This window comes from Heptranchias perlo, unplaced genomic scaffold, assembly GCF_035084215.1.
Source record: "Heptranchias perlo isolate sHepPer1 unplaced genomic scaffold, sHepPer1.hap1 HAP1_SCAFFOLD_43, whole genome shotgun sequence".
NCBI lineage: Eukaryota > Metazoa > Chordata > Chondrichthyes > Hexanchiformes > Hexanchidae > Heptranchias > Heptranchias perlo.
The window spans coordinates 8,760,318-8,775,647 of record NW_027139442.1 but is presented as its reverse complement, the minus strand read 5'-3'; positions in this window follow the sequence as shown (position 1 = coordinate 8,775,647).

Below are 15,330 nucleotides of genomic sequence, written 5' to 3'. Positions count from 1 at the left end.
GCACTTTTGGGCTGGAAACATTCCGTTCCAGAAAGTTCCCTTGAGCATATTTCAGGAATTCCTCCCCCCTTTGCCCTTTACACAGTTACTGTCACAGTCTATTTTGCGATACTTGTAATCCCCCATTATCACTGCTCTTTAGTTCTTGCATCTTTCTGTAATTTGCCTGCAAATATTTCCTATATCTCCTTCCCACCATTTGGTGGTCTAAAGTATACACCCAGTAGCGTAAATAGCGCCTCTACTATTACTTAATTCAAACCAAATAGATTTTGTCTTTCACCCCTCAATTACATCACACCTTTCCAGTCCTCTAATATTTCCTTTGTCAATACTGCCCCCCCAACCCCACTTCTTTCTTTCCTCCTCTATTTTTCCTGAATACCTTCTTGCCAGGAATATTATCCTCCCCTTCTTTGAAGCACGTCTCTGTTATTGCCACTAGATCATAGTCCCATGCGGCGACTTGAGCCTGCAGCGCACCAACTTTATTTACAACGCTACGTGTGTTTTTTTTATTTATTCGTTCATGGGATGTGGGCGTCGCTGGCGAGGACGGCATTTATTGCCCATCCCGAATTGCCCTTGAGAAGGTGGTGGTGAGCCGCCTTCTTGAACCACTGCAGTCCGTGTGGTGAAGGTTCCCCTACAGTGCTGTTAGGAAGGGAGTTCCAGGATTTCGACCCAGCGGCGATATATTTCCAAGTCGGGATGGTGTGTGACTTGGAGGGGAACGTGCAGGTGGTGTTGTTCCTATGTACCTGCTGCTCATGTCCTTCTAGGTGGTAGAGGTCGCGGGTATGGGAGGTGCTGTCGAAGAAGCCTTGGCGAGTTGCTGCAGTGTATCCTGTGGATGGTACACACTGCAGCCACTGTGGGCCGGTGGTGAAGGGAGTGAATGTTTAGGGTGGTGGATGGGGTGCCAATCAAGCGGGCTGCAACCACTAACATCTTCCTTTGTGCGAGGTATGACTCCAGCCACTGGAGAGTTTCCCCCATGATTCCCATTGACTTCAATTTTACTAGGGCTCCTTGGTGCCACACTCGGTCAAATGCTGCCTGGATGTCAAGTGTAGTCACTCTCACCTCACCTCTGGAACGCAGCTCTTTTGTCCATGTTTGGGCCAAGGCTGTAATGAGCTCTGGAGCCGAGCGGTCCTGGCTGGACCCAAACTGAGCATCGGTGAGCAGGTTATTGGTGAGTAAGTGCCGCTTGATAGCACTGTCGACGACACCTTCCATCACTTTGCTGAAGATTGAGAGTAGACTGATCGGACGGTAATTGACCGCATTGGATTTGTCCTGCTTTTTGTGGACAGGACATACCTCGGCAATTTTCCAATTGTGGGGTAGATGCCAGTGTTGCAGCTGTACTGGAACAGCTTGGCTAGAGGCGCAGCTAGTTCTGGAGCACAAGTCTTCAGCACTACAGCCGGGATGTCGTCGGGGCCCATAGCCTTTGCTGTATCCAGTGCACTCAGCCGTTTCTTGATATCACTTGGAGTGAATTGAATTGGCTGAAGACTGCCTTCTCTAATGGTGTGGATATCGGGAGGAGGCCGAGATGGATCATCTACTCGGCACTTCTGGCTGAAGACGGTTGCAAACGCTTCAGCCTTAGCTTTTGCACTCACTTGCTGGATTCTGCCATCATTGAGGATGGGGATGTTTGCAGAGCCTCCTCCTCCCGTTAGTTGTTTAACTGTCCACCACCATTCACGACTGGATATGGCAGGACTGCAGAGCTTTGATCTGATCAGTTGTTTGTGGAATTGCTTAGCTCTGTCTGTAGCATGTTGCTTCCACTGTTTAGCATGCATGTAGCCCTGAGTTGTAGCTTCACCAGGTTGGCACCTCATTTTTAGGTACGCCTGATGCTGCTCCTGGAATGCTCTTCCACACTCCTCCTTGAATCAGGGTTGATCCCCTGCTTGTTGGTAATGGTAGAGTGAGGAATATGCCGGGCCATGAGGTTCCAGATTGTGCTGGAATATAATTCTGCTGCTGCTGTCGGCCCATAGTGCCTCATGGATGCCCAGTTTTGACCTGCTAGATCTGTTCTGAATTAATCCCATTTAGCATGGTGATATTGCCACACAACACGTTGGATAGTGTCCTCAGTGCGAACACGGGGCTTCGTCTCCACGAGGGCTGTGAGGTGGTCACTCCTTCCAATACTGTCATGGACAGATGCATTTGCGACAGGTAGATTGGTTCACTCACCACCTGCCGCAGGCTCAGTCTGGCAGCTATGTCCTTCAGGAATCGGCCAGCTCGGTCAGTAGTGGTGCTACCGAGCCACTCTTGGTGATGGACATTGAAGTCCCCCAACCAGAGTAAATTCTGTGCCCTTGCTGCCCTCAGTGCTTCCTTCAAGTGGTGCTCAACATGGAGGAGGACTGATTCATCAGGTGATGGACGACGGTACGTGATAATCAGCAGGAGGTTTCCTTGCCCATGTTTGACCTGATGCCATGAGATTTCATGGGGTCCAGAGTCAATGTTGAGGACTCCCAGTGCCACTCCCTGCTTGGATTCCAGTTGAAGGAGCTGTCCACGACCGAGTGTTGCCGAATGGCACACTCCAAGGTCCAGGAGTATGTTCTGAGGGACGCACTGATGTGAGGTGCTGCCTCCGTAAAGGTTCTTTGAGGAATGGCGACCATGTAAGGCCATTTCACTTTGTATGGTACAGATTGTATTAGAAGATATGTACTGTGTTTTGAATTGTAATAATGAGGTCTTAGTGCGCACGATCTGTATTGTATTGTTTTGAAGGGTAATTGTGACATTTTCATTGAAATGTGTATATCATTAAATTTCATGAAAGAAAGCATATTGTGGCACGAATAGACCAATCACTAAAAGTAGCGACGCAGATTTACAAAAAGGCGAGTCAAGCACTGAGGTTCAATTCTGGAGGGATAGAATTGATAAACAAAGAAGTTATGTTAAACTTGTGTGGAGCCTTGGTTCGGCCACACTTCGATTATTGTGCACAGTCTGGTCTCCATATTATAGAAAGTATAGACAGGAATTGGAGAGGGTGCAAAAAAGATTCACAAGGATGATACCAGAACTGAGGGGATATCCTTATCAGGAAAGGCCGAACAGGCTGGGACTCTTTTCTTTTGAAAAGAGAAGACTGAGGGGTGACCTGATCGAGGTCTTTAAGATAACAATAGAATTTGGTCGGTGGATGTAGAGAAAATGCTTCCACTTGGGAGGGAGTATAAAATTAGAGGGAATAAATATAAGACTGTCACTAATAAATCCAATATGGAATTCCGGCGAAACTTCTTTACCGAATGAGTGGTAAGAATGGGCAATGCGTTACCACAAGGAGTAGTTGAGGGAAATAACGGAGATGCATTTAAGGGGAAGCTAGATAAGCACAAGAGGCATAATAGAATATCCTATCCTGATAGCGTTAGATGTAGTAGGGAGGGAGGAGGCTTGTATGGAGCATACATGCTGGCATAAATAAGTTGGTCCGAATGGTCTGTTTCTGTGCTGTAGTTTCGAAGTAACTCGATGGAACTCAATGTACTATTTTGAGGGTGGTGGAAGAGCAGACGGACCTGGGGGCACATATTCACAAATCTTTGAAGGTGGCAGGCAAGTTGATAAGGCGGTTAAACAAGCACATGAGATACATGGGTTTGTAAAGAGGGGCATTGAATACACAAATAGGGAAGTCATGTTAAATCTTTACAAAAGACTGGTTAGGCCTCAGCTGGAGTATTGTGTACAGCACTGGACACCACTCTTTACGAAGGATGTAAAGGCCTTGGAAAGGTTACAGAGGAGATTTACCAGTGTGATGCCAGGGCTGAGGGACTTCAGTTATGTGGAGGGATTGGAGAAGCTGGGCTTGTTCTCCTTAGTGCAGAGAAGGTTAAGGGGAGATCAAAGAGAGGTCATCAAAATAATGAGGCGTTTTTATGGAGCAAATATGGGTAACTGTTTACTCTGGCAATTGGATTGATAATCAGAGGTCATAGGTTTACAATAATTGGCAAAACAACTAGAGGGGAAATAAGCAGAACATTTTTCACACAGAGAGTTGTTAAGCACTGCCTGAAAGGATGGTGTCTCTTTTAGAGGCTGTCTTCGTGTCAACATTCATATTTTCATTGAGAAACTGCAGGAACAGAGTGAAACGGGTTTGCTTGTGTCCCTGGATTCAATGCACAATGTGGAGAAATCGCTAGAACGTATGAATGAATCGGTAGGAGTGAACATGGTCAATACAATTATATGAAAACTGTAAATGAAAACGCTCATTGTTGTTGGACCAGTCCTTTCTGAGCACAGCTTCTAACTTTATTCCTGAGAGAGGTCTCATTAAGACAAGTTACTGAACTTTGAGATGTATGTGATATATCCACGTCATCATTTACATCGGAGCCAAAGCTGCTGATGTAATGTGTTTGTTCAAGTGACTGTAACTAATAGCAATGATCAGGGGTATAACCGTGTCAGTGGAGATTTACCCTCTGTATAAATCAGGGATCGTTGTAATAAATCCACTCATTCTGCCTGCCGGAGCTGCGGTTTCCAGGCCAACAGAAGTCACTGCTCCTCAAAGAAATGGGATATTCAGTAATGTATCAGATAGAATGTATTTATTATCCTGTTCTTGCAGCCGTTGGAGTTCCAGGTAAGCCATTATCTCAACTGTTCACGGTGTAAATCCTTATTAAATCTGCTGCTGTACTTGATACTTTTTTTTCTCCCGTCATATATTACACAGTTGACTGTTCTGTCCTCAGTCTCTGCTCTTTTGGTCTTGGAGCAGCTGCATTATATGCTTTACGATTTTGTTTATCCAATTCTGGCATTGTTACTGGATTATTCTCTGTACTGAATGTATTGGAGTCAAGTGTCTGGGCTAAGAGCTGGTATCAGACCATCAGGAGCTGTTAACAGTTTCATGTTGTGGAACTAACCTGTCCTGGAATATTTTTTTCATAAACGTGTTTTCAGTGATTGATAATGAGACAGCTGACGGTCTCGGTGTTCGAAGGAGGCAGCGCAATGCCCTCCCTCCACATTAATATGGTTCAGTTTAACTGGGATTTCAATGTATTTATTGGATATCACTATTCTGAAAGATTGTTTCATTGTGTGTGTATCTGACGCCGCTTCAGATGTCTGCCTATTGAACTGAGTTTGCTGCTGATCCTTTTACACCTCATTCTCTGCTTCCCTGTCGATGAATTCACTGTAAAATGCAATATTTTGGGGTTGTGTTGTATCAGTTTGCACTTTATCTGATGGAATCATGAGCCCTTCTATTTATCTGTCGATCAAAAGGAGCAGCGGTGATGTTGGTGTTTTGTTAATTGAACAATGCCGCCATCTAACGCTGTACTTTGTAATTACAGGAGAAGGAATTTCAATTATTTTGAGGTGTGTCTGGAAGAGGCATTCGATTCTGATTATTCCATGCATTTTGGATGAAGTGAACAGTGTTGGTGAACAGGTGGAGACTTGGATGATCTGTAGAAACATTAAACTGTTCACAGAGGCCTCACAACTTAACAAACTGACACTAAGAATAGGATCGTTGGAACACGGGGCTGGTGAAGAGAAAGCAGGATCAGAATGTTAGTATTTACTCGGATGTTAAAAGCGGCATTGTGAAAGAGATTAGAGAGAGTGCGAAGAGATAGAGAGGAGCGATAGAGAACGCGACCGAGAAGGAAAACGAAAGGGAGGGGGAGAAGGAACGTGAGAAAGGGAGAAAGAGAGGCATACAGAGAATGAGAGAGAGCGAGAGAGCAGCAGCGTTGTGAATAATTCATCGGAATGAACTGCTGAAACTTCCAGTGCAATAATGTAAAGGAAATGTGACTTGAAGGTGTTATTAGGATGTTGTCAGATTGTGAGAGTTTTATTGTGCTTGCTCCGGATGTGCTTGTCGCTATCAGGTCCTCAGTCTGTTTATGTGAATGTTCAATTTACTTGAATTTAATTGAAATGTATTTAAAGTGATTTCTTGATAGCATTGAATTATTAGGATACTGTATTCTAGAAGCGATGAGTCCGTTTAATTCAATAAAGAATGAAGCTAATTCAATTAATGCATTTTTATTTAATTTTAATTGAATGTGCAAAGTCAATTTATTGACACATTCTGTAATGAACGAAATGTTCCCTGACAACAATGACCACAGAAATCAATCGTTGAATTTATTGTTTGGATTGTGTGAGTGGGACCTATAGATTAGATTTCCTCCAACAGTCTGCTGCAGTCTCTCCCTGTGAATCCCAGCCTCTCCTCCTACTGCATTGAATCCTCTGTCTCCTCATCCGTTGCTTCACATTATCCCCTTTCCCAAACCATCTGCTCCTGACTCGCCTCCACCTCCTACATGTCCTTTTCCTCGTATGCCTCCCACTCTCACTCACTGGCTCGGCCGCCAGCTGCCTATTTCAATCCGATTCAAAGACTCAAAAACACCGCTGCGGATCTCGGTCGTTCCCGTTTTGTGCCAGCCCCTGTCAGCTCTCTTCCACCACAGCAACAAACCCAGCAGCAGCTCTCCCTGTCCCCTCACCTTTACGGCCCTCGCTCACTTTCCCGCCCCTCTGGAGCCAAATCCGAATTTTACCCGTTGGATTCCCGCACAGTGCAGCCACTTCTCCCTTCCCCACCGGCACTGCACCCTCACTCGGCCCTTCCAGTCGGTGCTCATTTTATTCACTTTCTATATCAATCTCCCAATGCATTATTGATAATTGTGTTGAAAAACTTTTCTCTGCCCGAAAGCACTGCCCAGATCAGTGAATCAGTTTCCACCGTTTGATGCAGCAATAAAGCTGCAAATTTCACCCCAGATCCTCTCAAACTGCTGCTTTGGCTCCAGGTCTGATCAGTACTTTCTCGACTTCCGTTTCTCTTTCTTACAGTTAACTTGGTGGCGATTGTGATCCTGTCACGAGGAAAGTGCGGACTCTCCAAATGTATCACTCGCTACCTGATGGGAATGGCAGCGGCCGATCTCCTACTAGTTATCACCGATGTCATACTGTGGCGAATTGTTAATATTTATTTCCCAGTTTCATTCTTGACCATTACCCCCGTGTGCCGTCTGATTGACATCCTGAGTTTTGCAGCCACAGCGGCCTCTGTCTGGTTTACAGTGGTTTTCACATTTGATCGATTTGTGGCCATTTGTTGTCAGAAGCTGAAAACAAAATATTGCACCGAGAAAACGGCGGCTGCTGTTATCGGGGTGGTGAGTGCGCTGAGCTGTTTACTAAACATTCCCTTGTCCTTTGTAATTGGCCCGGAATATACAATGGACAATATACCCCGGGGTTGTGTCGTGAAACTGACCTTTTTCACTTCACCCACATGGGCAGCTTTTGACTTGTTTTATCTTGTGTTAATATCTTGTCTCCCATTCATTCTGATTTTGCTGTTCAATGTTCTCACCGCCAGGTACATCTTAGTGGCCAGTGGAGTCCGCAGGGAACTCCGGGGCCGCAGCAATAGAGAGAATCACAAGGATCCAGAGATGGAGAACAGAAGGAAATCCATCATTTTACTCTTCAGTATATCAGGCAGTTTTATATTGTTATGGAGCGCAATCGTTTTTTATGTTATCTCTCTCCGAATAACAAACGCCCACTACTATCCGGCTAGTGACATTGAGTCAGCCGGATTCATGCTTCAGCTTCTCAGTTCCTGCACCAACACGTGTATTTATGTCCTGACTCAGACCAAATTCAGAGAGGAGCTGAAGAACGGGGTGAAATACCCACTGAATCTAATTGTTACATTAGTTAAATCATAGAAACATCTCAAGAGTTTGCATCTGAAATTAAATAAAAATTCTATTATTGTAGATTTTCACGTTTGGCGGTGGTGTAAGACGGGCGGTAGGGATCGGGCGCGCGTTATTCACCGCGCCTGATTTTATTATCTATTGACATCAATGAGTTCACTGAAGTAACTGATATCAATTCAATACTTCAGATAAATTTGGAAGTACCAGACAGGAAATACATTTTACCCGACAAATGCCGTGTTGTGAAATGATTCTAACATGTAATGGTTTGCTGTTATTCGTCTGGAAATGTTACGATTTCAATATTAAATGTGTAATCCTGAAATTAATAAAATCAAATCCTCATTTTCGGTTGATGATTATTTCCCAACACACACACTTCCCGGTGGGATGGACTGAGGGTGAGCTGTCAGGGACAGACAGCGTCCTGTTCAGTGGGACATTTGTTTTGACCAGAATAGAATAATAATGGACCAACACCCGGACCGTCACTAACTGGCAAAATATTAATGTAATTTCAAACTCCAGTGGGGAGTTCCCGAGATCGTTTCCTCTCTGAGCTGCTGTGCAGCAATGTTTACTCACTGCAGGGAGTTTAATCGGACATGAGGCTGGGCCTGGTTACACAGATCTGTAAGGAAACCTCCTGATGCATTTCTGTGACGATTAGGGGCCAACAGATTTCTCACGGCCGTAGCAGGCCAAGAGAAAGCTCTCCTGCTCCTCTTGTCCCACAAATTATAAGTTAAAAAGAAACTTCCCAATGTTCTGGACCACTCAATGCCCATCGAAAGAGCGGATCCTTCACCCATTTGTAACCAACATTAGATGAAGTTCCCTGTACGTCATAAATACACTGATTTACATATTACATGTGGCCTGTCCGGAAACTGTTGGGTGTTACTCTGGCCGCTCTTCTCAGGACCTTACCCACGAATGGCTGAGGCAGGAACGCCCGTGTTAATGGCGAAGTAAGTGACCTGACATCATTTACTGGGCTCGACCACCCCATTTCCTTCAGCTGGGGATATCTAGAATCGACTACACCTTTCCTGACCGATGCACTAGTTCAATCTTCGAAGCACACAAGCTGGTCCATTATCTCAAACTGCATCAGTTCACAACACGTGGAGGGAAGTTTTCACCATCGCTGGGGACTGAATTGGTGGAGCGGATCACCCGCCCCTTATAGAACCGGCCCGATTTTAATTTCTGCTCCGTCAGTTTACCGCCCAAGCGGTGAAGGTGAAATTACCCCCTACGTCTCTGACCCCAAGGTTCGACGGGTGTGTTACATCAGATAGCGTTTGCCAAGCACTAACATGAATGTCGGCGAATGGATCCGTGTATTCAGTTAAAATCTGATAACCCCCCTCCATAGAGACAACACCCCTATACCATGTAGTCGAAGAGGGGTTCACCACCCCCCAACAGCTGTGGGACACACTGAAGCGAGGTGCCGCCTACACAATGGCTCTATGGGGAAAGGCCACTGTTTAAGGCCATTTCACCTTGTATTGTACATTATGTCTTAGAAAATATGTACTGTTTGTTGATGTGTAAAAATGGAATCGTAGTGCGTACGATCTGTACTGTATTGTTTTAATTGTAACTGTGATATTTACATTGAACTGTGTGTATCCATACATTTTATGAAATAAACTATATTTTGAAATACAAAAGAAAGTTCCAGTCTCACCGTCTCTTTTGTTATTGGGCAGTGAAGGGAGTATATACGGCCAGACTAAAGATGTGGGGAGCAATACAAAAAGCATCTATTGGGACTGTAGAGCAGCAAAGGGGATTTGGTGTCCAGGTACACCAATCAATAAAAGTCTGTTATTATTGGATGGTGAAGTGTGGAAAGCAAGTGCACATATACCAAAAATAACATTGAAGATCCCAATTTCCAGGCTGTCATACCTCAAGGAATAGAAAGATATGCTGATAGGGTTAGATGAGGAAGGGTGACAGGTGGCTCATGTAGAGCATAAACACCGGCATGGACCTTTTGTACATTCTATATAATAGAAATAGGAGAATGTCCTCAAGGGTGAGAAACTAGGGACTGTAGAGGAGCAATGGTGTTTAGGTGTCTCGGTACAGCAATCACTAAAAACTAGTGCACATGGACCAAAAATCATTTTAAATTTCGAGGCTGTCGTATCCAAGGTATCGCTGTCAAGTACTTCTCCAACTCTCTGGAATTTGCTGATACAATCAGGCCCCACTGCCTCCCTCGCTGGTCCATTCCATCCATTCAGCACGCTCTGCATTAAAAAAGTAACATTCAAGCATTCTGCTCATCCTATGCCCCAGGTGGAGAAGACTAATAGTAGCAGGAGGACCCAGACCATCAGCCTGATGTGAGTTTAGACATTTCTGTTTTAAATTCAGATTATTGTATTTGCAGGTTTTTTTTTTCCTTTTTTGGTGCATTTCTATTTTGATTTCATTCTTGCACGTTTTGCCTTTTAAACAAATTCTCCAAACCCTGTGCGCAGTGAGTGCTGAATCCGGGCCCTTTGATTGACAGGTCTCTCCTCCCTCTGACTCCTGGGCTGACACCTTCCAACACGTGACATTCTGAAGAATCACTCAACTTTGCGCGCTGACGTCACGAGGCTCGGCCCATCGCGCCTGTGCCGGCTCTGTGAAAGAGGCCGCTCGGCCCATCACGCCCGTGCCGGCTCTGTGAAAGAAGCCGCTCGGCCCATCACGCCCGTGCCGGCTCTGTGAAAGAGCCATCCGATTAGTCCCACTCTCCTGTTCTTTCCCCACAGTCCCGCAAATTTCCCCCTTCAAGGATTGACTCGATTCCCTTTTGAAAGTTATTATTGAATCTGCTCTCACCGCCCTTTCAGGCAGTGAATTCCAGATCAGAACAACTCGCTCCCTAAAAACATTCTCCTCATCTCCCTCTGGCTTTTTTTCCAATTCCCTTCAATCTGTGTGCTCTGGTTACCGACCCTCCCGCTACTGGCAACAGTTTCTCCCCATCGACTCCATCAAAACCCCTCCTTATTTTGAAGCCCTCGATTAAATCCACCCTTAACCGTCTCTGCTCTAACGAGAACAATCCCAACTACTCCAGTCTCTCCATGTAGCTGAAGTCCCTCATCCCGGGTACCATTCCGGTAAATCTCCCCCGAACCTTCACTTGCTGCAAAGAGAGTGAAGCCAGCTTCTCTATTCTCTCCACACAGTTATTATTATTTATTAAGTGGGTTGTGCTGGGTATCTGGAAGCTGTAATTCGGTGAGTAGAAAGCAGTGGGAGGAAAAGTCTGCAGATTGATTTTGGGAGATGGTGAAGACGGCGATCGTGGTTTCTGACAAGGGAGGGAGGTGGTCTTTGAGACCGTCCGTGCTCTGTTGTAAGATCTGTGTGTGTGTGTCTTGTTCCAGCAGTTTCCATTTGTACCTGTGACCTGACTGGCGGATTCTGCGAACTCGACTGCTGCTGTGACCCTGACTGTTCCTCCGCGGACATCAATGTCTTCTCCACCTGTCTGCCGGGCAGTGAACCGTAAGTTTCTGTTCGTGTGTTACTAAATTGGCTCCCGGTCCGGCAAAGTTTCGATTTTAAAATCCTCACCCTCGTGTTCAAGTCCCACCATGGTCCTCGCCCCCTCCCTATCTCTGTAACATCCTCCATTCGATTTAATCTCTACCGTCAACCGCATGTCACTCCACCCTATCATGGAGTCTACCCCACCCATTTATCTCCTCCAACAGCCCATGTACACTCTACGCACAATCATGTACATTGGAAGAACAGTCAGTCTTGGGAAACTCAGTCCTGTTATACACACTGTCAGTGTTGGGACACTCAGTCCTGTTATACACACTGTCAGTGTTGGGACACTCAGTCCTGTTATACACACTGTCAGTCTTGGGAAACTCAGTCCTGTTATACACACCGTCAGTGCTGGGACAGTCAGTCCTCTTATACACACAGTCGGTGCTGGGACACTCAGTCCTATTATGCACACAGTCAATGCTGGGATACAGACTCCTGTTATATCGTCAGTGCTGGGACACTCAGTCCTGTTATATACACTGTCAGTGCTGGGAGACTCAGTCCTGTTACATACACCGTCAGTGCTGGGACTCTCAGTCCTGTTATACACAATCGGATAAATAAATAACTGCAAACAAAGAATGAAATCTCCAGGACCTGATGTTTTCCACCACAGGGTATTAAAGGAAACGGGTGGGGAAATTGTAGATGCATTGGTCATAATTTCCCAAATCTCTCCAGACTCAGGAATTGTGCATTTGGAGATGAAAATTGAAAACGTCACTCCGTTATTTTAGAAAGGAGGGAGGAAGAAACCAGGAAAATACAGACCTGTCAGTTTAAGGTCAGTTGTGGGGAAGTTCCTGGAATCTATCATCAGAAACAAAATGATTGAGCACTTGAACAAGTCTGAACTGATCAAAGAGAGTCAACGTCGATTTGTAAAGAGCAGGTCATGTCTGACTAATCCATTTGGATTTTTTGAGGTAATTAACAAGGTGGACAGGGGTGTGTCTATGGATGTTGTCTATATGGACTTCCAGAAGGCATTTGTTAAGGTTCAGCACAAGAGATTACGAGAATCAATAAAAATGCACAGAATTGAAAGAACCTTGTGACTTGGGTTGGAATTGGTTAGGAGGTAGGAGAAGAGAATAGGGATAAAGGGAAAGTTCGTTGATTGGCGGGATATGACAAGTGGTGTCCCCAGGGATCTGTACTGGGGCCTCAGCTTTTCACCATATTTATCAATAACTTGGATGAAGGAATAGAGTTGTAGATCCAAGTTTCGAAGTGACACTAAGTTAGGAGGCACAATAAGTGGTGTAGATGGGAGCAGGAAGTTACAAAGAGAATGTTTACGTGAATGGACAAACTGTGGCAGGTGGAGTTCAACGTGGGGAAGTGTGAGATCATTCACTTTGGATGCAAGAAGGAAACATGGGAGTATTTTCTTAAACTGAGAGACTGGGAGCGGTGGAGGAGCAAAGGGATTTGGGTGTCCATGTACACAAATCAGTAAAGGCTAGTGCACAGATAAAAAAGTAATGACAGACTAATGGAATATTGGCCTTTATCTCGAGGGCAGGAATACAAAGGGAAGGAAGTGATGCTTCAGTTCTACAGAGCCTTGGTCAGAGCCCATCTGGAGTACTGATCTTCACCAAGGATATATTGGCCTTGGAGTGGGGACAGTGCAGATTCACCAGAATGACACTGGGGCTTGAATGGTTCAATTATGAGGATCGGTTGCATAAACTTGGTTTGCATTCCCTTGAGTTCAGAAGGTTGAGGGGTGATCTGAACCATACATTTAAAATTATAAAAGGATTCGATAGGGTAGAAATAGAAATGCGCATTTTCCACCAGCCGGGGCGGGGAGCGGGGGTGGCGGCGGCGGGGGGTTCCAATCTCTTAAAGGGAGGGTGTCTCTTAAAATCTCTTAAAGGTAGCCGGTACCTGTTACTTGCTAATAATAAGTCTGCTGTCTGCATGGAGATCAGACATCACACATGTAAAGCACAGATGCTTTACCCTATTTACCCTAACCCTATGTTTACAAACTGATGAGTCGTGTTAAACATTGAATTAAGGTTGCACACTACTAATTCCCACATCCTCCAATCTGTATGCCAGACCTCTCTAATCTGCCAATCTGAGACTGCAAGAGCGCATGCACCAAGACTCTCTGCTGATGCACCTTGGTGCAGGAGGTGGTCAGAAGGAGGAACATCCTATATCCGCCGAGGGTCAAGACGCCCTCCAGATAAATGCCAAAAAGGCAGTGGGAGGCAGCAGGGAACGAGGTTAATGCCAGGCGCACAGCACCACGAACATGGATTCCGTGCAGGAAGAAGTTTAATACTTTGACACGAGTGGTCAAGGTGAGTGAGGTCAACTGTCAAGTGTCGTCTCCTACCAACTGCACCAGGCACTGCACCCACCATCACCCACATACCAACAAACGCTTTCAATCAGTACTCAACTCTTACAGTCAGATGCTTCCTCTCACCCTTACACATTATCACTGTTGCAAGCCACAGGACACACATACTAGTAGCTATTCACCCATGACAGTCACATCACCGAAATACATGTCCCACTTTCTCGCAGGAGAAGGTGGCGCCAAACAGGAGCCAATAAGTGGCAGTGGCATTTAGCCCCTCAAGCCGGTTCCGCCATTCAATGAGATCATGGTGGGCCTGTGACCTAACTCCGTATACCCGCCTTAGCCCCATATCCATTAATATCCTTGGTTCACAGAAATCTATCAATCTCAGATTTAGAATTCACAATTGAGCTCGCATCAACTACCCATTGCAGAACGAGAGTTCCAAACATCTCCCACCCTTTGTGTGTAGAATTGTTTCCTAACTTCTCTCCTGCAAGTCCTGGCTCTAAATTTTAGGCTACGTCCCCGCGTCGTCGTATTCAAGCATAGGAAACCTCCAAAAACAGTCACAAATCCATCAGCAGCCAGAATCAATAATCCAGCCGCTAGCGTGTACATCCTGCATGGTCCGTTTAAAATGCGCTGCTCCGGGGTCCTCCAGACACTCTAAAAAATGTTCTGATGGTCATGGTTATGACTGCATTGAGTTGAACCTTAAGTTCCAAAATGGTGTCTATCACTTTAAATTATCGTTGCACACTGATTGTATCCATTTTCTCCTTACTTTACATGCTGCCGGCGTTCGGTATTTGCGCACGTGCAAATACCTACTCAAAGATGGCGACCGGCGCACGTCACGCTGGGAATGTGCACACGCAGCCAAGACACTATCTTGGTACTTCGAGACGCCACGTAGCGCAGAAACAACGGGCGCTACACGACCCAATATTTAGCCCACTGTGTTTAAAAGAAAGCTGATTCATTAAACACTTGTACAGATTACCAAACTCCAGCCCAGTTAAAGGGGTTATTAACATCAGAAACAAACCCCACCTGTCAGAATGAACGTGGTTCATTCCTAGATGTGATTTAGAGCAGAATCGAACCCCTGGAGTCATACATGAACTCTCTGGTGTCTCAGCAGGTGGGATGACCGAGTGAATCCCTTCCCACACACAGAGCAGGTAAACGGCCTCTCCCCAGTGTGAGTGCGTTGGTGTGATAGAAGATGCCTTTTAATTTTAAAACTCTTCTCACAGTCAGAACATTTAAAAAGTCTCTTACCAGTGTGAACAAATTGATGTTCAATGAGGTAGGATGAACGAGTGAATATCTTTCCACACGTGGAGCAGGTGAACGGCCTCTCCCCAGTGTGAACTCGCTGGTGTGTCAGCAGATGGGATGACTGGGTGAATCTCATCCCGTACTCAGTGCAGGTGAACGGCTTGTCCCCAGTGTGAGTGCGTTGATGTGTCAGCAGGTTGGATGTGAGCGTAAATCCCTTCCGACACTCAGTGCAGGTGAACGACCTCTCCCCTGTGTGAATACGTTGGTGTGCCAGTAGATCCTTTGTACTTTTAAAGCTCTTTTCTCAGTCAGAACATTTAAAACGTT